Here is a 25,073-nt window from a genome sequence, read left to right on the forward strand (position 1 = left end):
CTTTGATACCATGCCTAATGTCTTCTAAGGTCAAAAAGGAACGTAGAGCATATAAAAAAATACTCAGAGGGTTTGATGGATGCTAAATGGCTCTTATAAAATAACATCTTGACATACGTTAATTGCAAATGAATGAAAAGCATATGAAGTCTAATACATTCAAATAAAACTCATTGGTTCAAAAAAATAGAGGAAAATCTGCTTAGCAGAAAACAGTCTGCCAATTCCCAGATACTTAGGCAATAAATCATGACAGTCTGTGAACACAACACATGCTGGATTATCTATCTCTGCATTAAAGAAGGCATTTCCACAAGTGCTAAACAACCAATGTTCTGAAAACCAGCTGAGGGTTTAGAAATTGCATCCTAGTGCTCTGTTATTGCTGTAGAGGAGTCCAGGGAATGGCAAAATTCTCCCAAAGAAAAGGCCCCTGAATAACCTGGGAAATGCACTTGTAAAGACAGTGCGCTCTAGCATTTATCAGATTAGTCCACTTTCTGGTCTGCAGCAACTTCAAGTGGGGAAAAACTTTCAATTTCTCTGAAAGCCTCAATCTTCTCCAAGGAAAGTGTTGTAGTTTGAGGTCATATAAGTCCACAATTTAAATTCAGATTCAACCCAGATGTTATCGGGGATGGTAATCACCTCCCGCTAGATGTTAGAATTCTGTCACTCTCAAAGACAAACACTATAGCCTCCAAATGGATGAGGACACCTGATGTTTAGTTATTCTTAGGCTATGCCCTAGATCAGTTATTGCTTTGAAGTCTGAAAGCTCACCATTAATATCCGTTTGGGCTTTGAAATTAAGCCAAAGGAAGAGAGACTTGATAGAGTAGAGAAGAGTACTATAGAAGTTTTAGTAAACTACTACATAAAAGATTTTCCTGCACCAGCTTGCCAGTCATCATGATGAGTGAGGAGAGATGAAGTAGGAAAGACTTCATCTTAGGTTAGGGCTGTTTTTCTTCATGTAACAGAGGCCCAACTCAAACTACCTTAAGCAAAAGAGAAAGCAATAGATGTTTACTGGGGGCAGCTCGAGACTGAAGAGATTGCTGCAGGAGCCAAGGCACCAAGGGCTCTGCCTCCCGGATTCTCTCTCCATTCATCTCTCATATCAGCTCATGACTGCTTTTTCCTCGTGTACTGGCTTCACTCTTGTTTTCTGGAAATTAGACTTCTCTGTTGACAGGAGATATTGGCTGGTAGCAGTCCCAGCCCCGCGCCTCCTTGAACCATGGGCAAGGATGCTCATTGGCTCTCCTTGAACCACACATTCCACTGAGATTGTTTTTAAGCCCCAGGGATGGAGTAGTGTGAGTGACCACATCTGGCTAACATACTCAGTAGCTGAAGGAAGGACAGAGGGAGAGCTGGCTGGCAGACAAGTAATTATAACAACAATAATGATGACCTCCATGATCTTACAATCTTCTGCAGTGGCCTGATAGGCTGTGGAGGTTTTTAAAGTGCCTACTCTAGGGGGACCATTGTAGAAATGTTCTTTGCTCCTCATATCCTATCCAAAAAGTACCCTTCCTCAAAAGCCACATTGCTGTCTCTCTTCCCCCCTTATGTCCCAGTCACATTTCCTTTCCTCTTCCCCAGATGCCTCTAAAATCCCTACTCTTCTTAAAATAATTTAGCATTAAAATGATTTTCAATTAGAAAATAAACATAAAATATAAATTTTAAAATCCAGAATTTTATTTCTATCATTACGATGGGTGTTATTTTATCTTTTAAATCTACAGTAAGTTCTTCCATTCTCTTATGTTTCTTCCACCACAGAAGCAGTTGATTGAGTGATTATACTCTGTGTTTAAATATATATTATCAGGGAAATTTCCTCTATTAATTCCAAAACTTATTTTTATAAAAGTAAATATGATTCTAAGGAAGCTGTAGCCCATAACATGTCTAAATGTACGTACAATGAAGAGAACACCAAATAGAGAATTAGGATGTCTTTATAATACCCTAAATTTATTTTTTTCTTCAAAATAGTTCAATTAATTTGGATGGACTTTTTTACTCACCATAGTGTTCAATAGATTTGGTTTCTTATCCTGTCTATTTCTGTATGTTGACTACCCATGCAATCAACCGGCTAAAATTGTTGGATCATCTATTCTTTGATATAATTATTTCTCTTATATTAACCCAGCCTGAGTAGAGAATAAATAGGGAACCAATTTCATTATCTAGAATTTTGGATCTAATATGTAACATAGAAATGGTAATACTTGCTTTATGAAGACTTCAAACTGAGTTTATAACATTAGTGAGCTTCTATCAGCATCTTAATTTGTCTATAGTAATCAGAAAAAACAAAGTTTGTATAAAACCAAATCCTGAAAAAGTAGATGACTAATATAAATTATGATTATGGTCACTGTTATGAAACTCATATAAAAAGCATCCTCTCCTCAGAGCTGTTTATCAAAAGGAAAATAAATATGACTAATTCCACTTAGATTAAAATCACTGAGTCAATGCAGGTTCAAGCAACTGTTGTTAAAATATAAAAGGGGTGCAAAAGATAAGATGTTTACTACTATAGAAAACTTCTGGTTATTGTGTGCTGGATTTGCCAAGCTATGATAGAAATTTTAAATATTACATATTTACCTTGACCTATACTTATATAAAATATTCATGATATTGAGAAGTTACAACAGGTCTCCTTTTCCTCTGTGGTTATTTGTGAACACACACACAACACACAGAGGCCATATTATTTTTTTAACCTTCACTTTTACCTATGATTAGGGGGAATGGTTTTCCTTTCCTAATGAAGTTCAATGGGGTAGGAAAATTATTACCTACTAAACCTGAAAAATATGAAAACTCTAAAATATATAGCCACAGGTTTTTTTCTACCAATATATAACATATGTTAATATCCTTTCTAAATTAAATCACATCCAATTTTTTAATTTATTTGGACCTGATCATAATAAAAGTTTTAAAAATTATATGCTCCCTTGGGAAGAATTACAGGCCTTTCATACATTTTTAATAAATATGAGTCATTTAAAACCATAGAACTTTTTTTAAATTTTATTTTTCTTTAAAATATTACAGATGTCCCTTTTCATAGAACTTCTTTAAAATATAATACTGCAGCCATTTCTCATCTTTTTAGCCTCCTCAACAAAGATAAAATATTAACTGAAATGATTGCCTTTTGCTCAGAAATGACTAAAGCGATGGGTCTCAAAGTATGGTCCCTGGACCAGGAGCATCAACGTCACCTGAGAACTCATTAGAAAAGCAAATTTGGTGGTTCTTCCTATATGTACTGAATCAGAGTCTCTGAGGATGGAGTCCAGCAATCGGTGTTTCAACAAAAGGCCTCTAGGTGATTTGACAACTCTTGAGATAAGGAATCCTAAAAGCAGAGCTGATCCTTGAGAAGGCAGACAAATTGCATCATTCCTCTCCCTGTGTAGTACACCCTCTCGGAGCATTCGATCTTTTCTCTATGAGCCTAGGCACTGGGGGTGTCTGTTGGTGGCTGCCTGCCCAGGAAGTGTCTCATGTCCAAATTTTACCCTGTCTTCCTTCCTAATCATCCAGATCTCCCTATCTCCCTAAAATGCCCCGGTCAAGTCACATTTGGTAGGAAACACAAATTCAGACCAAGATGTTAGTGACTTTTATCATTATCACGTCATGCTCTCAGGTAGATTTGCACTGTACACTTAGCTCTAATCACTCCATGAGTTTGGATTGTGGAATTATATTCCTACAGTAATATCTGAGGTAGGAAAATCCCTAAAGTCCCCCCAGGCTTTGACAATGACACTCAGCGGTAATGTTATCACTCACTCTTTGCTCCCACAGAATGTAGCATCTACCTCTTCATTCAGTTTTTCGTTTATGCAGTAAATAATTTATTGAGCACCTACTATGGGCCTGGCCCTGGGTTAAGCTTTGTTCAGTTTGTCATCACTGCAGTAAATATTCATAGAAAGAAAGGGAAGGACCAGAAAAGGAAGAAAAAGGGAAGAGGAAAGTGAAGATCTCTATCATTTTGCCAAAACTACATCTTTCTCTGTCTTGCTGTATCTCTACTATGGCTCCTCCCTCTGTGTTTTTCGGTGCTAGCCAAATCAGCTGATTTTTTGCATTCCACACCTAAAAAGTTTAATTTTTTTATTACCCTAGTCTAAAGAAGCCAAGGATTAGAAACAACAAAAATGTTACAGTGAAGCCTACACATTTGGATAGGAGACCACTGGCTATACACCCCTATCCTCCATGGCTCTTTCATTAACATGGAAATAGTGGAATTCCACATTTTATGCAATCCAGTTTTGGACTCTCTTATAGGATTTTATGTATAACTCATAAATAAAAAGACAGACCTAGTCTCATTGCTAAATAAACAATAAAACACACACCTCCTCCATGGGTTGATGGGGTATGGCTAAATGGCTTCCATAGCACAAGTGCCTTCCAAATTTAGAGTAATATAGATGCTGAGTAAATCCTTGGGTGGTTTCTGACCTGAGGCCAATCATTCTTCCTTAAATAATCTCCAATTCTTTTTCTCCTGTGCTTGGGTATAAAGGTGGAAATCCTCTAATGAGGCAGTCCTCAAAGAGCGGTTGACTGTCACTACCAATATCATCTGGAAACTCAAATAGTTGAGCCCCACCCAAGATCTACTAAATGAGAGGTTCTGAGGGCAGGGTCCACATCTGCCTGAACAAGCACTCCAGGCGATAACAAGCACACTACAAGTTGAGAACCACTGTCCTACTGTATTTCTCACTGACATCACCGCCATCAAATCAATGAAGGAATTTCCTCATTCCAAAAAAGGAAAGACTTGAAGTATCTGTTGGTCAGGGAATGTCCCAAATGACCACCTGAACACAGGGAGAGTTTACCAATGGGACCCAAGTCTGCAGATGAGGTAAAGAAAGGTCATAAAATAAGGGTCATGCCTAGACAAATTACAATATTTTTTTACTACCTTAGGAGTATGATTCATTAAATCAATCCTATCCTGTGCACCAGAAAGAGGGGGGGGGAGGGGGAAATGAAGGGGGAGGAGGAAGCAGGGAAGGGCTGGGAAGGGCTGGGAAGGAAGAGCAGGAAAAGAAGAATGGATAGAGGAAGTTTGAATATAGCTGTGCTTTGGTTGGCTTTGTCCATTGGACTGCAAAGTAATTCAAAAGTTAGGCAGCAGATAAATGGAACAGACTGAGAAGTCTCAGAAGGGAGGAGGGTTGGGAGGACCTAAATAAATCAACCAAAAATATATATATATGCATATATGCATAACCTATGCACACAGACAATAGAGTGGTGAAGGCCTAGGAGGGGCGGGGGCAGGGTGGAGGGAGGCAAAAGGGGGGAAAACAGGGGACATCTGTAATAGAGTCAACAATAAAAAAAGAAAGTTAGGCAGTAGTAAGAATAACATTTGCTAATACTGAAGACAAAAGGAGAGATATGGTAAAATAAGCAAGGTAAACTATAAATGATATAGTAAGACAGAAAGTGTAGTGATATAAAGTAAGATCAAAGAAAGAACAGAATATAAAGTTGCATGTATCTTATAATCATTAGTCTTTTAAAGATAGCAGTTTGTGAACAAGAATTGGAAGGTATTACAATGAATAGCATTGTAAAATAAACTAATGTTGGTGTTTTTGTCTTTTTCTTAAAATGGACTCTAATGCTAAGTATTTTCTTTTTAAGTTATGCTGGCTAAAGTGCGTAGGAAGATTGCATGTGCAAGAGGTGCTCCAATTCCATTTTTCTAGCTTTCCTTATTAGCTCCCATAATCGCATCCTATAGGGCCTATTGGTGCCAGGAGGCTGCTCATGTTGTGTAAATTGACTTACAAAGATGTTCTCACCCAGCTGGTCAGGTGTCACATTAGATCAGTGAATCTGACTGATGGGATAGACTCTAAAAGCCTAGCAGAATTTCTGAGAAAGAGCTGAATTGCACATCCCTATTTTTGACATATTTTTGTTCTAAATGCATACACTTGGAGTCATTCGAAACTCCAAAATCACATTTATATAGTTAATGGTGTTGTCAACTTAAATGATAAAACTGGTAATAGCGGAAATCTACAGCAGGGACATATGGAAAGGACAAATAAGAAACCCAGAGAGGAAATCCCTCTGCACTTTTATCAATGGAGTCACAGAAGATGTTACTGGAAATGGAACATTAGCAAGATAAGTAAATATGCAGAATGTGAGCAATTAAGAAAACGTCCAATACAAAGGGTCAACCCTTATAAAGAATAAATAATTGAAGCAGTATTTATTTCTTCGGCACTCAAGGGGAAAATGAATAGAAATGGAAGAAATAGAAAGGAACTTGCCCAGAGTGGCTTGGCAGTCTGAAGGACAGCTGAATTTAATTCAGCTTTCCCAAGAAAAGAGGGAAATTTTGGAGCTAACCCAACTTGTCTGTCCAGATTAATTCAGCCCTCAAATGTTCATTCATTTGTCGACCAACCTTTACCAAGCGGCCACCGTCTACCAGGTGGGCAATGTGCTATGGCCTAGGGAAGCAAGTCCTCACTCCAGTCCTGGGCCTCCTCTCTGCCTCCTGCTTTCTCCTGCCCCACCCCCCTCACTTTGACACACTAAGTCTTCACTGGGAGAAAGTATGCAGCTTCATTCTACATTTTTCAATTGTTAGAACACCTGGAATAATCTGAAGAGATAGAACCTAAAAGTCCAATTTTAATGCATCAGTTGCTTTAAAATAACTTTCTAGGCCCAAGATGAAGTCCCTCCTGCCCAGATTGCCACATCAGCAAAACCAAAGCTAGATAACTTTTGAATCCCTGTAAATGCTCTGCTTAACCAGAAATGGGGTATATCCAGCCAGCCAGTCCCCAAACACCAAGCCAGTTCTGGGCTCTATACTCATGTCCTTGCCCTTTCTCACCCCAAACATCCAAACAAGGCTGAGTATTCGGTCCCAGCCAGTCAAATGCGTTCTATTTTTATTTCCCTTGTTCTTGACTCTTTATCTTATAAAAATGCCCTGCCTTCCGCACATTCTGCAGTCCTCAGAATGGAGATTTTTCCACTTCATGAAGTGCGAATAAAGGTTGTTGGTATCACCTAAAGTGTCTTCTTTAATAATTTAATTGTTGGACTCAAATCCTCTTTCTTAGTCAATCAAAGAATTCTCAAGAGGTTACTCTTTTATTTATGACCTAGTCTTGAGAAGTCACTAAGATGTAAAAGGGGTGCCATTGGAATGCTTCCAGTCTACAGTTTAAACAATTAGAGAACAACAGAACATTGTTTTTAATGGGGGAAAAAAACACTTGATAGCCTACTAGAAGGCATATTAGAGAGAAGCAACCCAAAATTCATACATTTTGCCCACCTTTCCTGGAAAGTTTGACATTGTCAGGACTAAGAGGAAGCCCCAGACATATTTTGATTTTCAATGCCATACATCAAAAGTAATCTTTGGCAATGAGTGTCTAGAATTCTGTGTTTGTGTAATGTCTACCAGGATGTTGGGCACACCTAAGTCAGGTGTCTCCTTTCTGTGCAATGGAAATGGAATCTTGTGCATCTAGCTATTTCAAATACTAGGACCAGTATGAAAGTGGAGAGGTGATAAATACACAGCATTCTGGCCCTTTCAGAAGGAGTGAGTTTCATTTTGGCAGATTTAGGGTGTATAAGGAATGTTGCTCATAATACCCACGCCTTAGACTCTAGATAACTGCCTTCTTTCATCCGTACTCATGCCTTTAACTTCAAGCATACACCCACATAGTCAAAACAGTGCAAATGAAGCATTGAATCTTGTAAGGAGACCCCAGCCTGAGTCAACATCTTGGGTGATATCCAGGGAACTCTTGATACTCAAAAGAAATCCCTCTGCTATATCTGTCTTTGTGCCAAGCCAAATGCAAAATGAAAAAAATAAATAAATCCTTGATTTCATGCAAAAGTACACCTAACCTACCTGACCCTTAACCAGGAATTAGTTATGATAGAGCTACAAATAAAGGAAAAATACTGTCATCTGAAAGAATGCATACACAGAGCCAAATCTTGAAGCAATAGTTATAGTTGGCCTCAGAGGGATTAATTTATTATACACTGAGAAAGGTCATTTGCCTATGTTTGGGATGCCCCGACACCCACCCCACTATGTAATCAAAATGACTCACCTACTCTCAGATGAGGCCCTTATCACACTGTGAGTAGAGAAATCCCAGACTCTGTGCTCTGAAGGCAAGATCATAAATGCATGAAGAGTAAGAGTTGGGAAAACGTTAGAGTTTATTCCAATCTTCTACTTAGTACATCAATTCTCTCAACATTCAAGAAAAACAAAACAAAACTGGTCATCATCTTTGTTTGAAAAGGAAATGATTATTTCACAATAACAATAAATCTCTGGGCACCTTCAATGATGTGTCTCTTTTTTTTTTCATGCTAATGGTAAATAATAACTTCTTTGTTCATATATGTAGAGTGTATGCCCCTACATGCCAAGGACTTTGAAGCTTTCTTACAATATTATGTGGGCCAACAACTTTTCTTTAATTTTTTTTTATTATTGATTTCAGAGAGAGGGAGAGAGAGAGAAACATAATGATGAGAGAGAAACATCGATCTGCTGCCTCCTACACGCCCCCTACTGGGGATCGAGCCCGCATGTGCCCTGACCAGAAATTGAACCATGTCCTCCTGGTTCATAGGTCGACACACAATCAGTGAGACACACTAATCATTGAGCCAATCACTGAATCAGTGATTGAGTGATGTGCAATCACTGAGCCACCAGTAACTTTTCTTTTTGTTTGCTCAGCCCATCAACTCATAGTAGGTAGGGAGAAAGTTTACAGAATGTTAAATCAATATCTACTTTCCAGATGAAAATTAAATAAAATGTTTATCAGCATTAAGTTAGAACTATTCATATTGAGTATGTGTTTCCCTGAATATATGTTATTTTCCTTTATCCCTGCCTATACAGAGAAGGGTCATAAATATACATGAGTGAAGAACTGGAAAATTCTGCAGAAGCCACCTACTCTAGCCCTGCAGAAGATAGAGAAACCATTTTTTTAAAAATTCTGTAAAATGTTTTGGGAGACAAAGATGATGACTAGGTCAGACAAATGTTCACCTACTATCTAAGTATGAGCCCACAAATTGTAAAGTTCTACATTTGCAAATCTGCCATTATAAATCAAAGGATAAATTAAGACCAATAGAGCTAACAATCAAATACCAAGTAGTATTCTAAATATTTCACATGTATTAACTCATTTTATCCTCAAAATGGCTCTGTAAGATAGGCTTCAAAAGTATCTTATTTTACAGATGAGAAAATTGGCTTAGAGAAAAACAACTTCAAAATCTGTGTATTTTACTTTATTCCATTACCATCCATAGATACTGTGATCCAGCACTGAATTTAAGTCTGAGATCCTGATATCCAATGCAAAAAAAAAAAGGTAACAAGCTGATTGCTTTAGCATTTTAATTTTCCAACAAATTAAATAGGCTATTTCTTCAAAAGAGAAAAACTTCTGAGAGCAAAATTCAAAAAGAGTCAATCATGCAGGGCCTTATATAAGCAGTAATAGACATCGTGATGGGCAGTAAACAGTGTTCAGCATTTTTTTCATACCAGTGTTTCTTGTATAAGCCTTCAATCAAAGCTGAGGACGTTTGATATGGAACCCAGCGAGATATTCCCCAAGTGAAAAAGGCACGAAGACTGATGAAAAAAGCACAGGGGTCACTTTGGAAAGGAATGTTTTCTGTTTTGTTCAACTTGACTTAAGAAGGAAACCAATAGAAGGGAACAGAGACCATGCAACTGAATAAAGCTTTCCTTGTTCTGTTCCTGTTCAGGAGATAAAATGAGGATAATTACAACAATACAACAGCCTGCTGAGGTAGCAACAGACAAGTTATGATAAAATAAAATTTTTCTTTGGGTTGGGTTCAGCGGCATCTGCGATAACTCCCTTTGTGCATTCTTCCCTACCTGTTGCTGTGCAGTGTCCTCCCCGTTGCCCACACACTTCTCTTCTGCATTCTGTGTGTTGCTGAATCTCTACTACATGGAATCCCCGAACTCATGGAAAAGTCAGCCTTCACCAACTACCTGCACCCACTCATACCGCCTCTTTTCTTCCTGTTACAATGGAAAAAAATTCCCCTATCTCCTATCAAAGCCCAATCTCCCAAACCTGTGTTCTAAATTTTCCCCTCCCATTTCTCAGAAACCTGTTTCACCCACTAGCCCACCTCTGTCACGATCGTCAAGCTCTTCTTCTCTCAGGGATGGTTTCCTGCTACATTCAAACACCACTTTAAAGTTCTTTCTTTGCCCATCTTCTTCCAATTACCCATTTAAGTTTCATCTCCCAGCCCTGTCCAAGCCTCTTGAAGAGGTATCTATGTTTTTTCTTTGTTTTCTTACTTCTTTTCCAATTAAAATATATATATATATATATATATATATATATATATATATATATGTTTTTATTGATTTTTAGAAAGAAAGGAAGGGAAAGAGAGATAGAAACATCAATGAGACACATTCATCAGCTGCCTCCTGCACACCCCCTACTGGGGATGGAGCCTGCAACCCGGGCATGTGCTCTGACTGGGAGTCGAACCAGCAACCTCTTGGTGCATGGGACGACACTCAACCAACTGAGCCACACCAGCCAGGCTTCTTTTCAAATTTCTAACTTGAATCTAAATTATTCTTGCTAAAATCACCAATTGTGGTTGTAGTTTTCCAAACAACTCTGCTGATTCTTGTATAAGCATGCTGCTTCTCCAAAGTTAGAGCTTGTTACCCTTTCCCTTGACACTGATCTAGGTTTTTAACTGTTTTGATCAATATAATACCATGGAGCCCAGGTGGCATGGCTTAGTGGTTGAGCATTGACCTATGATCCAGGAGATCCCCGGTTCGATTCCCGGTCAGGGCACATGCCCGGGTTGTGGGCTTAACCCCCAGTGGGGGGGGGGGGTGCAGGAGGCAGCTGATCAATGACTCTCTCCCATCATTGATGTTCCTATCTCTCTTTCCCTTTCTTTCTTTCTAAAAATCAATAAAAACATATTAAAAAAATAAAATAACCAAAATTTAATAACAATAATAATAATACCATGGAAGGGATGCCCTGCAGCCTGACCTGGCAGCTTCTGCCTCTGCTTTCCTTCCCCTGGAGCACTCTCTAGGGGCACTCTGTTTCAGAAACTATCCACTATCCTGTCAGAACCCTGAGCCACGTGGAGAAGCCACTGCAGGTTCTCCCCTACCTCAGAGCCTACATATCATTTCTTCACTCTTCTGAGAGGGCTCTTCCCTCTCCTTGCTCCACCCCTTGCTAACTCCACTTGTCCTTCAAATCTGAAACAAAAATTATTTCCTCAGAGATGCCTTCATTTGAAATATGCCAACTCAACTCAGGTACCAATATTGTAATTGGTTATCAGCACTGTATTTCTAACTCAGTGCCTACCACAATTTTTAATTGCTATTTTATTCCAGGGTTATTTTTAACATCTCTCTCCCCCAATAAATATATAATTCTTAAGTTTATTTTGTTTACCATTATGGTAGGCAGCTTCTAAGATGGCCTTCAATGATCCCTGACTCCTAGTATTCACACTCTTGTGTAATACCCTCTCCATAAGTGTGGGCTAAATCTAGTGACTCACATCTAATCACTAAATACGACAACATGGTGAAATATCATTTCTATAATGAGGTTGTAAAAGACTGTGACTTGAGTCTTGCAAGCCAATTCTAATCCAGTGACTTTTCAAGTTGCATGCTTTGTCAAGGCAAGCTGCCGTGATGGAAAGACCCAAGTGGCAAGGAACTGAGGGCAAACATTGGCCAACAGCCGTTGAGGAGCTAAATCCTGCCAACAACAATGTGTGAACTTGGAAGCAGATTTTTCCACAGTTCAGCCTTGAGATTACTACAGCCCAGTAGACACCTTGGTTATAGCCTGTGAAGTAGAGGACCCACCTAAGCCAAACTCAATTTCCTGACAGGCAGAAACTGAGATAATAAACATATGTTGTACTAAGCCACAAAAGTTTAGGGTAATTTTTTATACAGCAATATAATCAATGTGTTCCCTATACCAAAAATAATAAACATTAGTGTTTATAATGTTAGAGACAATGTTCTAAGCACTTCATATGTCTCCATTCACTTAATGATCACAACAACCTTGGGAGGTAAGTACTATTACCTTCCTAATTTTACATCTGAGGAAACCCAGGCAGAAAGGTTCAGTAACTGTCAAAGGTCACTCAACTAATAAAGATGACAATTAGTGCTTGGATCACGTATTCTAAATATTAATTAAATGAATATGTAAATAAATGAATGCCTCTATTATTTTTCAAAATTACACACACACACACACACACACACACACACACACACACATATATGTAAATATGTTGGGGGCCACTAAAACATTTTCAGCATTTTAACAAACTATATGAAATTAATCCATGCACCTTTACTTGGCTCTCACTGTATACTAGTACCTTTAGGCTTTGTGTTTGACATAAAATATGCATTCCCTTAATCCAATGTATGCTGTAGATATAAAAGATACTTTATACTATTTACAGGCCAGTTAAGAAAATCATGTAGAAGAGTCTGGTTATTGGCCATGATTTAAGGCATAAGATTTACAGCTGAGATAGGCAAATCTGATCATTTCCTTGACACATATTACCTCCTTCAGTTATAAGCAAGTAATTTTTCACCTTGAGTAGCTAATGGACATTTTACAGGATACCTTCTGATGACCCATTTATTATAGTCCATGCTGTGTAACACCAACTTCTTCCAGCTTCACACCTGAAAGCTGGGTCATGTGACTCATGTCAATGATTTCCTTGCTATGATGTAGGTGTGGTTTCCCGACAAAACAGTTCCAGAATATGGCTTGACTCCAAAGACTGAGACCAGCCTGGTCACACATCTTTCCCTCAGTCCTTATAAAATGCAAGAGCCAATTCCCAAACAGTGATCAATTTAAAAGTTTGATATGAATAAAAGAGAAATGGGTGGGACTACATTCGTCAACAATAATGCTATTTTACCTCCTGAGATTCTGTGGGTGTTTGGGCAGTAATGTAATAGCAAATATGCTAGTATGTGTCTAAAAGGAATGTTTCGTGACCATGAGTCATTATGCCCATCACATCAAAGCTGTTTGGGTAGCTGGCAGGAAGTGGTGTGTGTCTGCAGAGCATAAAATTGGCCTCAAAGTAGGCAGGGCCTAAGAAAATCTTGATGTAATATAAACATTGTATTTCTAAACTATTTACAAGGTCATCCCTACCCTATGTTAGAGGTCAACTTTACCTCTGAGAGTTTCCACATGGATTTCTAAAATATTCTTTGGGTTTCAGCACTTTTGCTGTTCAACTCATTTCTGAAGTGTGTGGGAAAGATAGCATAAAGTCATCAAGAGGGCAGTTGGCTTGGGGTCCATCTGTGGGATTGTCATTCAAGCCAGTTCACTAGGTTTTAGTTTATTGTAAAATAGGAATAATCACAGGTCTGCTTTTCTTTCAGGGCCAGCCTCCTTTCCATAGCTCACTAGAATCCCCAGTGGTGACAGAACCAGTTTCTTTTAGTATCTCTCTGGGGCAATCGCATTCTCAGAGCCAATATCAGCACCATCCCCCACACCCACTCCAACTAGCTCAGAGATTTTTCATTATCTGCCCCTCTCCTCTCATTTACATTCTGATAACTTTAAACCTTCTGGAAAATAAAAAGTAACTCCTCTATTTTAAAAGTTGGAGGACCACTGCCCTTAATAAGGTAGCATATAGGGAAGGAATATCCATCCCTAAGTATAAATCGGTTAGCCCAATCTCTCAACCCCTACACCACTTCCCAGAGACGTGAAGTAATTTTCCTAAGGTCTCGCGGCTCATATTAATAGAAGGAAGATCTGAGCCATGGTTCCCTAGAGCAGAGACTCAGCCGCACCTGAGTCAGCTGGTTCAGTTGGTTGGTGCGTTGTCCCACACACCACAAGGCTGCAGGTTGGACTCCGGGTCAGGGCACATACCTAGGTTGTGGTTCAATCCCCTGTCGGGCACAGATAGGAGGCAACCGGTGATGCTTCTCTCTCACGTCGTTGTTTCTCGCTCTCCCTTCCTCTCCCTTTCTCTCTCCCTAAGAAATCAACAAAAGCACATTCTCAGGTAAGAATTAAAAAAAATTAAAAAAATTTAAAAAATAAGCAAACAAACATAGCAGAACAGAAACAGACTCATAGCTACAGAGGACAGACTGACGGTGGCCAGAGGAGAGGGGGGCTGGGTGACTGGGTGAAAAAGGCAAAGGGATTAATGAGTACAAATTGGTAGTTACAGAATAGTCACAGAGATATAAATTACAGCATAGGGAATATAGTCAATAATATTATAATAACTATAGGGTGTCCCCAAAAATGTAAGCACACACTTTGAATAATTATAAAATACATTTTATTTTCAAAGTTGAGCTATCAGTTGTCAAAGTGTGTCTACATTTTGGGGAGGGTACTATATATATAGTACTGGAAATATTGGGGGGTGGGGAAACTTTGTAAGGTATATGTATAACCACTATGCTGTATACCTGAAACTAGTACAAAATAATATTGAATGTAAACTGTAATTAAAAATAAAATTAAAAATAAATAAAATACCTTGCTCTTAATAGTGATGATGGTTTCACAAGGCAGATACTTATCTCTAAACATCATGTGGATATATTAAATATCTATAGCCTTTTGTATGTCAAGCAAGAATACCTCAAAAAAGTAGTTAAAAAACAAACAAAAAAATATATATTTGCTCTATTTTGGCATAATAATTTCTCAGAAAGTTGCCATAAAACATCTATGCACAAACATGGAGCAGAGAATGGGGCAGAAATGTGTCGGCCAGGCAGATTTTTCCTAATGCCTAGAAATCACACCACTCAGAGATGCCAGCTCCACTCATGGTTCCTTGCCCAGAGGTACCTGTTCTGCTGTGAAATGAGGAAGGAAATTACATCTAAGCCTGTTTAATTCAGCTTCAATTAACTTAGGATTCTATAGTATACCCAGAAGCAAATAAATAAATAAATGATGGTTGACACCCTTGGGCACATCACTGTCTCAGTGGAGAGATGAAGCACACAATGAAGACAGGAAACAATTAAAGGACAACCAAAAGTAATATTCAATGATGTGATGTGACAAAAAATTGAGGCACTAACTGCTGTAGAAGATTCAGAGACTGGAAAAATCAGTCTAAGCTGTGGAATTTGAAAGATGCCCAGGAGAGATGATTTGCTATATGCCCTGAAGGATTTGAAGAGAAAATAGAAGCATTAAAAGTGGGAAAACTAAAAAACAATAGTGCAGAAGAACAAAAACCTCACCAAATTGAAACAAAGCCTCTATAATTTGTCCCCTCTTATCTTTGCCTTTTCAGTTATGCCAGGAACATACATTGAGCTTCTATTATGTGCTAAACACTGTTGCAGGCATAAGGAAATTGATAGATCAAGTCCCTCCATTCATAGAGCTTACATTCTAGTGGGGGAGACAGATGCATAAACAGAAGAACCACATAAATTCAGATGCTGATAAATGCATAGAAAAAATGCTACAATGGTACAGAGAGGTATTGTTATGGACTAGAGTTATATATTGAAGTCCTAATCCTTAGTACCCCAGAATATGAATGTATTTGGACATAAGGTATTTCAAGAGATAATTAAGTTAAAATGAGGTCATTAAGTTGTGCCCTAATTCAATATGACTCGTGGCCTTATAAGAAAGGCCCCAGAAGAAACCAACTCTGCCAACCTCTTGATCTTGGACTTGCAGCCTCCAGGACTGTGAGAAAATAATTTGTTGTTTAAGCTTCCCAGTCTTTGCTACTTTGTTATGGTATCACTAGAAAAATAATACAGAAGCTTACCTTAGTTACTATGGTCAAGGGAGACTTCTCTGAGGAAATGACAGGTAATATCTATTCTGAATCTGAAATTAACATTGTCCCAAGCAGAGAAAAGAGCATGCAAGAGACCTGTGACAGAAATTTTAAAAGACAAAAAGAAAGTCAATATATCTGTGGCACAACGAATGGGAGGGTGTGTGATAAATATTGTCTCCTGGAGACAAAGAAATACGTTCTTGTGTTTCGCAGGGATGCTACACAAGTACAAGTAATGGGACCAGGAGTGGGGAGCTTTGTCCTTAGGAACTGAGGGTGATTCTCCCTAAAAAGAGGGAAGATAAAATATGGGTGAGCAGATACATGTCTGTTTCATCTGTTCATTTTAAAATTTGTTGTGAGCCAAGGTCACCAACTAGGAAGCTAGAAGAGGAAAAATGTCAGCTCAGTTACTGGGAGAGTGAAGGTATGAGAGAAGGTGGTAGGACTACCGATCTTTTGTTGGGTGCCCATTTGAAATCTGTAGTGATGATTATAAAGGGAAAAGTCAGCAGAATTGCAGAATATTCTCAAACAATGCTCAGCTGTTAGATCAGGTACAGAGAGAGCATAATCAGGCTTGCGATGGTGCAGGTGAGTATGACTGAGACAAGAGAATAAAGGGTGTTTTCAAGAAGGTGGTGATATTATTGGGCCAAGGAATCTACAATCGCCCTTCTTTCCTCCTTTATGGACTCAGTTGCCTACAGAGCTTTGTGCTGTCTGTTAAGCATTCCAGTGTTTGGGTGGAATGAGGCCAAATTATATAGTCTTAAATGCCCAGGATGGAAAGTAGACTTGATGTTGGAAAAAATGAATAGTCATTCCTAATATTTTAAACAAGGAAATGATCAAATTTTAAAAAATCGAACAAGGTTCATAAAAGGGAAATTAGAAAAAGACCAGGAGGTTTCCTCTCCTCTCTTGAGTAATCAGGATTTGAAGGGTGGGGGGTATGTACACCTGAGTTTATACAATAGAACATGAACACTACAATTAAACATCATCTTAATATAGCAGTTTTATTTACTGTGCTAAGTCTAGTAAAAAGAAGGAAATTAGTGATATGTCATTCCCCTTTTTAGGGACTTTTAGCATGATGGCCAACAAAGAGGAATTTCCTCAGAAAGGTTCAAATCAAAGATTCTTCCATTGTCCTTAATAATATTGGTGTACTTGTTAAACCACACGCCTTCCTTGTTGTCTCAGAAAAATGTTATTACCATAACAACTAGACCAAACATGTTGATGTTAAGAGAACAAAGGAAGAATGCAGATTAAAACCTTATGTAAAAGAGGTCCCAGAATATAGGCAAAGGCAGTTTACTTGTTAAAAAATCCACCATTTCAGAATCCTGAGGTCCTTCACAAAAGGACAATTGACTTGATATGTTAAGACTAACAACTGCCCAAGGACAGATCTTGTCTAAAATGTTTCAAAAAAGTCATTGCTCAACTTTCCAGGCTATTCCTGGGAAAGTCAAGGCACACAAGTTTGACTTGGGGACACTGATTGGGCACTGAAGAAGAAAACAATTCTAATTGTGTCCATTAGATCACTTTCTAGGCCAATATATTTGTAGGGTATGAGCCAAGATGTTACAGTAAAGAATCTCCAACATGCAAGTGGCTCAAATGAAATAGAGGTATATTCCTCTTTCATATACCAGCCAAGAAGGAAACAGCTTTATTCTAAGAGCTCACTCAGTGGTCCAGATGGAGTCCATGTAGTTCTGCCACCATTGAAGGCAGGAATTCTCAAATGTTTTGGTCTTGGACCCCTTTACACTAAAAAATTATTGAGGATTCCAGAGAGATTTGCTTATGTGAGTAATAGCTATTGGTATTTACTGTATTCAAAATTAGAACTAAGAAGTTATTAAAATATGTGTTTATTAATTTCTCTTTTATATATATATCTTTATTAATTTCAGAGAGAACAAGGGAGAGGGAGAGAGAGATAGAAACATCAATGATGAGAGAGAATCATTGGCCAGCTGCCTCCTGCATGCTCCCAACTGGGGATCGAGCCCGCAACCAGGCATGTGCCCTGACCAGGAATTGAACTGCGATCTCCTGCACCTTAGGTCGATGCTCAATTGCTGAGCCATGCCCAGCCGGGCTATTAGTTTCTCTTTTAAAACCATGTTAAAACCGTTGGATGCTAACATAACTAACTTATTTTATAAAAATAACTATCTTCAAAAAGTAGTGAAAGGAGTGGCATTATTTAATATTTTTGAAAATCTCTTAATGCTTGACTTAATAATAGAAGACATGAAGATGTTGGTAATGTGATGATGATGATAATGATGATGATGATGTGATGATGATGATGATTATTGAATGCTTCTGCATTCAATCTGGTACAATAAGTTGTTTTAGCTAAAGAGTGTGAAGAGAATCTAGCCTTATGCAACTATATAGCTGAGGAAAGGGGAAGTATTTTAATAGCCTTTTCAGATCATTGGAATAGTCTTTGATGGTACACCAAACTCAAGCAGTAGTATCATAAAGGTTAGTTGCAATATGGAATCCGAAAACATATCAATAAACTTTCTTCATACCCTGTTACATTAAAATCTACTGCCGTGGTGATGGTTGTATAACTGAATGCATTTGCCAACACTCATTGAGCAAACAAGCAGAATTTCTTGTTTTACACTTCCAATGGATCTTTTAACCCACATATGATTTTGGAACATTACTCATTGCTACTTTAGAAATTGTTGGTTCACTGAGTTATACAGAACTTCCAAATGTTGACACATTTTATTACCCAATATTAGAAAATCATGCTCATCACCAATCTCATTAGAGAAGTTTTGAAATGTTGAGATGCTGCCAAGTTCCTAGTAGCAGATACATATTTCCCAAAACTTAAATTTGCCCTTGAAAACTCAAATTTTATCACTGGTAACAAATATCATCCATTTTTCTCGTTGAAGTGACACGCTGATTTTCAGAAAAACATAACATTTCCAAATTCATTGGAAGTATTTGTACACACTTCCTATTTCCTTACACAGAATATTAAAGAGACATGCACTCAACGGCAATGATTTAATTCAACTGATTATTTGTAATGCTTCTTCAAGGACATTCTTAACTGAAACTGGCATTTCGTTCTGTTTTGTTTTGTTTCCTTGCAAGTGTGAGGCTGTGAAGAATGTGACAGCTCTGGGCACAGTGGGTGTCACTGCCTTGATTTATGCTAAGGCACCAGCAGTTTTCTGCACCATTGCATTTGCACCAACAATACAACTGCAAAACAGTAAAAAAGGCAAGCAACATCTTCATATGATTATGAAAGATCTTCATATGATTATGAAAGTAGTTTGACTTTTCAGACTCCCTGAAAGGGCCTCGGGGACCTCCAGGTGTCTGCAGCATACACTTTTAGACCCACTGGGCTAGGATGTTGCCTCATCAGTGTGGTAGACATTTCCCAGGGTAAAGGGGGAAGGTAATATATAAAGCGAACACTTTCTTTTTAAGTAAGTGACCAAAAATTTAAACTCCCACCTTGCATCAGTGAGATCTTAGTTCCAGGGCAGTAGCTAGCTGCAGAGCAGACTGGGGAGAAAGAGTCTCTAACCAGGCTGCATATTATGTGGAAGACGAGGAGAACAGAACTGGGTGTATAACTAACAGTCACCACCCTCGCCCAATTAATTAAAACGCAGGTCCAGTGAGAGAAGAGCCATGCTAGAGGGCCTGCAGACAACTGATGACATGGGTACTTCAGCTTTGTGTCTGGTAACGGTATAACTCTGGTCAAAGGGAGCCTAGAGATTGTGGGGCAGGAGAAAAGGAGTGGTTATAATCACAGACCCAGGCCTGTGCCCAGAGGGATGGAGCACCAGGACAATATATACTCAAAAGGAGTTATAAACATTACAGCCAAGAGGGGATCACAGCAGAAACACAAAACAAGGGCAGCGAGAGGAGAGTGGGATCCCCAAGGCAACAAAGAATGCAGGTCATGTGTGGGCTTCAGCAAGCAAATCATGGGGCCCTCGGTGACTCCTTCAACTGGAAAGAACCTTGGGTTGTAGGAAAATCACTCATTGGGCTGGGCCAGCACTCCAGCACTCTGTGACTTTTATTGGGACCTTACTTTGTCCCCCAGGCTGGAGATCTGGGGTAAATCTGGAGGGTTTTATGATATTTTTATAGCTTTACTTGGTCAAAACATAGTCCTATTTGGGAGTAGAGTCCAAATATTTTATTTGTAGTCCCTTCTCGATAGCAACAAGAATGGCATGTTTCCTGCAGAAAACATGCCATTCTGCAGAAAACTGATGTGAACTTAGGGTACAAAGGTAAAGAAAACACAGATAAATAAAGGTAGCTCTGTTCGAGGAGAGCAAAATCCTAATCAAACCAGCTACCGGAAGCCAACGTTAAACTGACCTTGCAAATCTAAATAAATACAGGACCAAAAAGCTTTTAACTGCTGTGCCTTATCTGGTATTTCCATAAATGTACACAGAGATAAAAGGAAGGGCTGGAAGGCATTCATTTGGAGATCAGACCAGGTCAACCAAGAGGTCATAGGTCCTTGGGCTTCATTCCATCCGAAACAGGAGAAAGTCCATCTATGTTACCTGGTGAAAGGGGTTTATGACAATGTGATTGTCCAGAAATCACCCTCATTCATGTATTTCCCCATTATACTGGCATTCTCTGCTCTTCAAGAGAAAGTAGGTTGTTTAAACAGTATTTTGGTATTTAGCTCAGATTAGGGGACATACAAACAATAAAATAAGTGAGAGACACATCCAAGTCATGGAAATGAGAAGGAAACATACATGCCAACCTCAAGGGTTTATGCATTCCCTGTGACTAGGCAATAATTCTGAATCCAAGACTTGGGGCAGGCTGGGCAAAAGGTAAACATAATTTCTTACAAGGTTCTCACTGTAAGAAAGTAGGAAGCAAAAATTTGATTGGCTCTAAATTCTCAAATTTCTCATCTGAGTCCCTTAGTGAGAGTCTCTGAGTCATATAACAGACATTCTGCTCAATAGCAGTTCTGTGGTCAAATATCAATCAATGCTCACTTGCCCCTAAGCCTATGACTTATGTTAGTAATCTTCATGCAGATTTTCCAAGAACCTATAAGAGCATAACAAATTCCATATAGAATAAACTAATTGTGGCTTTTAAATTATTCCAGTTGACCTGACATATGTCTAACATGGCAATACCTGGAAATGCTGGGGGGACCTAAGCTACCTTGGTGGCTGGTTGGGAAATGCAGTCTCCAATTGAATCAACAGGCCCAGTCTAGTTACCGAGACATAGCACCATCACCAGGCTCTGTGACAAGTACTTGATTTTACACTATAGACCTTTGCATCAAGTCGTGACTCAGCCAGCATTAACTGTGAAATTTGGAGCAGATCACTGAACCTCTTGGTACTGCAATGTCCTCATTTTTTTTCATGAATAATAATATACCTACCATTTTTTGAGACCTTATTTTGTTCCAGTCACTATTTAATATCTGTTTTTCCAGCTGGATTATAAGTCTCATGAGGGTAATGAGAGCATTTCTTTTGCTCACCCTTGTATCCCCAGCTTTTAACACATGTCAGGCACATAATAGATACTTAATAAAAAGGATTTTAACTGACTAAATGTCCATCGTCATAAAAACCCTGCAAGTATTATTTCCATTTTACAGCTGAAGAAACTGAGGCTTAGAAAGTTTGAGTGACTTTAAGAAAGTCACAACGCTGGTCAAATGGTCTGGATTGGTTCCACAAGGCTGCAGCAATGGAAACATACCAGAGCATATTCCAAGGCTCCTCAAGCTCTGAAGTGCAGTGACCCCCACAACTGATGGGCAGCCAATACCTCTTAGAACAGGGGTACCTGTCATTGAAAGAGTTCTCACTTCATGAAGTTCCTCAACAATGTTTACCACCTCAAGGACCCAGAGATGTGACTCCAGTAGCTTTGGGCATCAACTCAAGTAGTGAGGCAGGGTAGTAATCAAAGCATGTCAGCCCTGGTCTGTGTGGCTCAGTTGGCTGGGCATCAATCATCCTGTGCATTGAAATGTTGCCAGCTCCATTCCTGGTCAGGGCGCATGCCCGGGGTTGTGGGCTCTATCCCCACTAGGGGGTGTACAGGAGGAGGCTGATCGATCTTTCATTGTCACATCAATGTTTCTCCCTCCCTTTCCCTTCCTCCCTCACTAAAAATCAATTGTAAAAAATATTTTTTTTAAATGTCACCCTGGAGGGATCTTCATTTATTCAATACGCCTCTGGTGGGCATCTTCCACTTCCTGCAGAGACCTTGAGGGACCTAAGTACCTCATTCTCATTCCAGCCACAGGCCACAAACATGAGCATTGCCTTGAATTACTCAGATTTTAGAAATCTGTATAGTAAACATCCATTGATAAAACAGCAGTTAGATGTGTAGAGCTTGGGAAAATGAGCTATTTTATCATCATTTCATCTTAAAATTCAAAATAGAATGAAATGCTCAGCTTAGCTTTAACACCTTGTTTTGCTGGTGCTCTTAATCTTATAGTTCCTTAACCACATGTTTTTATGGGAGATACAATCCCTCAGTAACTTCTTAAAACTATTTTTCTATTTGCTGAGGACTAGCATAAAGGGTCCTACAAATCTCACAAAGAGCTAATGGTGTTTCACTGTATTCTTACCAACGGAAAGTTACTAACTCCCCTCTCATCAAATGCAGGATATTCATCACTTCACCCTCCCACCCTCACTGCTTACTCCCTCCCTATGAACTAGGATCTAGAAATCAGAACCTCAGATAGGAAAGCCAACATCAAGATTCCTTACTTCTCTTGAGACCCTCTTTTTTTTGCAGGGGGGAGCTGTATCTATTATCTTCACTGAACTTCTGAACCATGGAAAAGAAATTGTTTCAGCACTAAATTCAAATCCCCGGTGCCCTATACCCCTCCCGTAAGGTCTTTGTTACAGGTTGTGTCTCACTTCTTCGTTCCACAAATTCCTATTTATTCCCACTTCAAATTCCAGGTTTCATTCCATAGATGTAATGTATCCTTAAAACTCAAAACCAATAAGTTATGTTTTATTTGTGTGGTTTGATATGAATCAGAAAGAACTTTAGGCTCCGCTCTCATCCAAGCTAAGTAGCCTGTGGACATGGCAATGAGGCTGAGATGCAGAGGAAGAAGGGAAGCTGCCCTCTGTCCCTGCCATGAACCTCATCTCCAGCCACCAGCTACCTACATGCAGCCTGAATGGAGGAACCGGGGGTCTGCAGTGACCTCTATAATCCTCCACAGGCACAAGGCCTTGGACCCAACAGTGGGCAGAGGAAAAAAGAAAGACCAGTGCAGAACAATAGGGAAAAGAGAGCAGTAAATACAAAGGCAAAGGAAGCGGAGGGATGGGAGAGACACAAATGAGGCAGGAATCATCAGATCGTGTGCACACCAAGACTTGTCTGTTGATAATAATAGTAATAACAACAATAACACTTAGTGAACGTTTACTACACGCTAGTTTTTTTCTAAGTACATTACACTTAAGACTCATCTATTCCTTTACAAATATTTGAGACGCAAAATTTCTGCCCTTCTATAGTTGACACCCTAGTCAGACAACACAATAAATTGGTAAAATATGTAGTATGTTAGATGAAAAGTGCTAAGGATAAAAATAAAGCAGGAAGAAATACAGTGCTTGTCAGGGTGGGAGAAAAAAAGAAGTCTCTTTAGCTTGGCGTCCAGGGAAGGCCTTATTGAGAAGGTGACCTTTGAGGAAGACTTTAAAAACAGCAGCACCAGCTTTGCCGGCTCTCAGGCATTTCTGCAACATTTTGAGGCCCCAAAAATATTTATCTTGATTTTTGAGCCTGTTGTGTCTTTTTGTGTTTGCATTTCTATGTGTTTGAAGCAAAAGGGATTAGCAAAGTGTGACTTCTCTGCATCATTTTGACTCGTGTGGTCATTTCCTTGGAAACTGTGCCCTGAGGAGGCAGGCCAGGGGATGATAGTGTTCTTCTATATTTCATCCTGCTGATGTCATACAACTCAATATAGGAAGCTTCTGAACATGACAGGGAAAGCAGAAGACACTTTATGAGAAAGTTAACCCCATTCCACTATATTGTGAAAAGAGCATTTGAATTCTCTTACTCCCACTGGACTCCTATTTGAATGTCAGGAAGGCCTTGCATAAAATCATGGCTGGCATCACATTGGCCTAAGTTTTCCCCTCTTGCAAAACAGCATAGTCACTGCACCATGTCTTCCCCACAGTAACAGTTTGCAGAAGGAAATCTGTGAGGACAGACTGGGAGAAACAGCTGAAAGCTGATGGGCTCATGCTTGGGTTGATTTTATTTCTGCTTGATTACTGATTTTGTTACTCAGGAGGCTGAAGAGAGCAAGTTGAACAGACAGGGCTCAAGACCCTTGACAACACTAAGAAACCATAGTACTCAAAACAAAAAATGAGAGCCTAAAACAGAACAAATTGTAAACACACACACACACACACACACACACACAAATAAACCCTGCAATGAAATCTTTCACTTACAAGTACATTTCAACTAGTAAGTAAAAGAGTTGATAAAGCAATAAGTTAAAAATTCAGCAATGAAGTGCTCAGAGGGGAGCTCTTGGCTTGCGAGAGCTGCCTGATCACATCTCTTCCCAACCCAGCGTTCAGCGGTGTCAGCTTCACGCTAGGTAGCTTCACACAGGCCATGAGGGGAAGGAGCACTTATACGTGGAAGTCACCAAATGCAATGGAATCAGGGCACTGGGTGTTTCGTTTTGTTTTGTTGTTTCCCACTGAGAGCCCTTGTTAAGCCTTCACCTGCCCACCAGTAGGTGAGGGGGGAGGCTGTTCTGGATAAACTCGGTGACCTGTGTTATCACTCAGAGGCAACAATGAAAGAAGTCATTTCTTAATGCATGAAAATAATGCATAGTTATTAAAGGTGTGAAATAAATATGCAGATGGTAAAGGTGATCTAGGGAATTCAGTACCAGATTCATTTAAGGCAGCAGCATTCCC

Source organism: Miniopterus schreibersii (assembly GCF_964146895.1).
Source record: "Miniopterus schreibersii genome assembly, chromosome: 9".
Taxonomy (NCBI): Eukaryota; Metazoa; Chordata; class Mammalia; order Chiroptera; family Miniopteridae; genus Miniopterus; species Miniopterus schreibersii.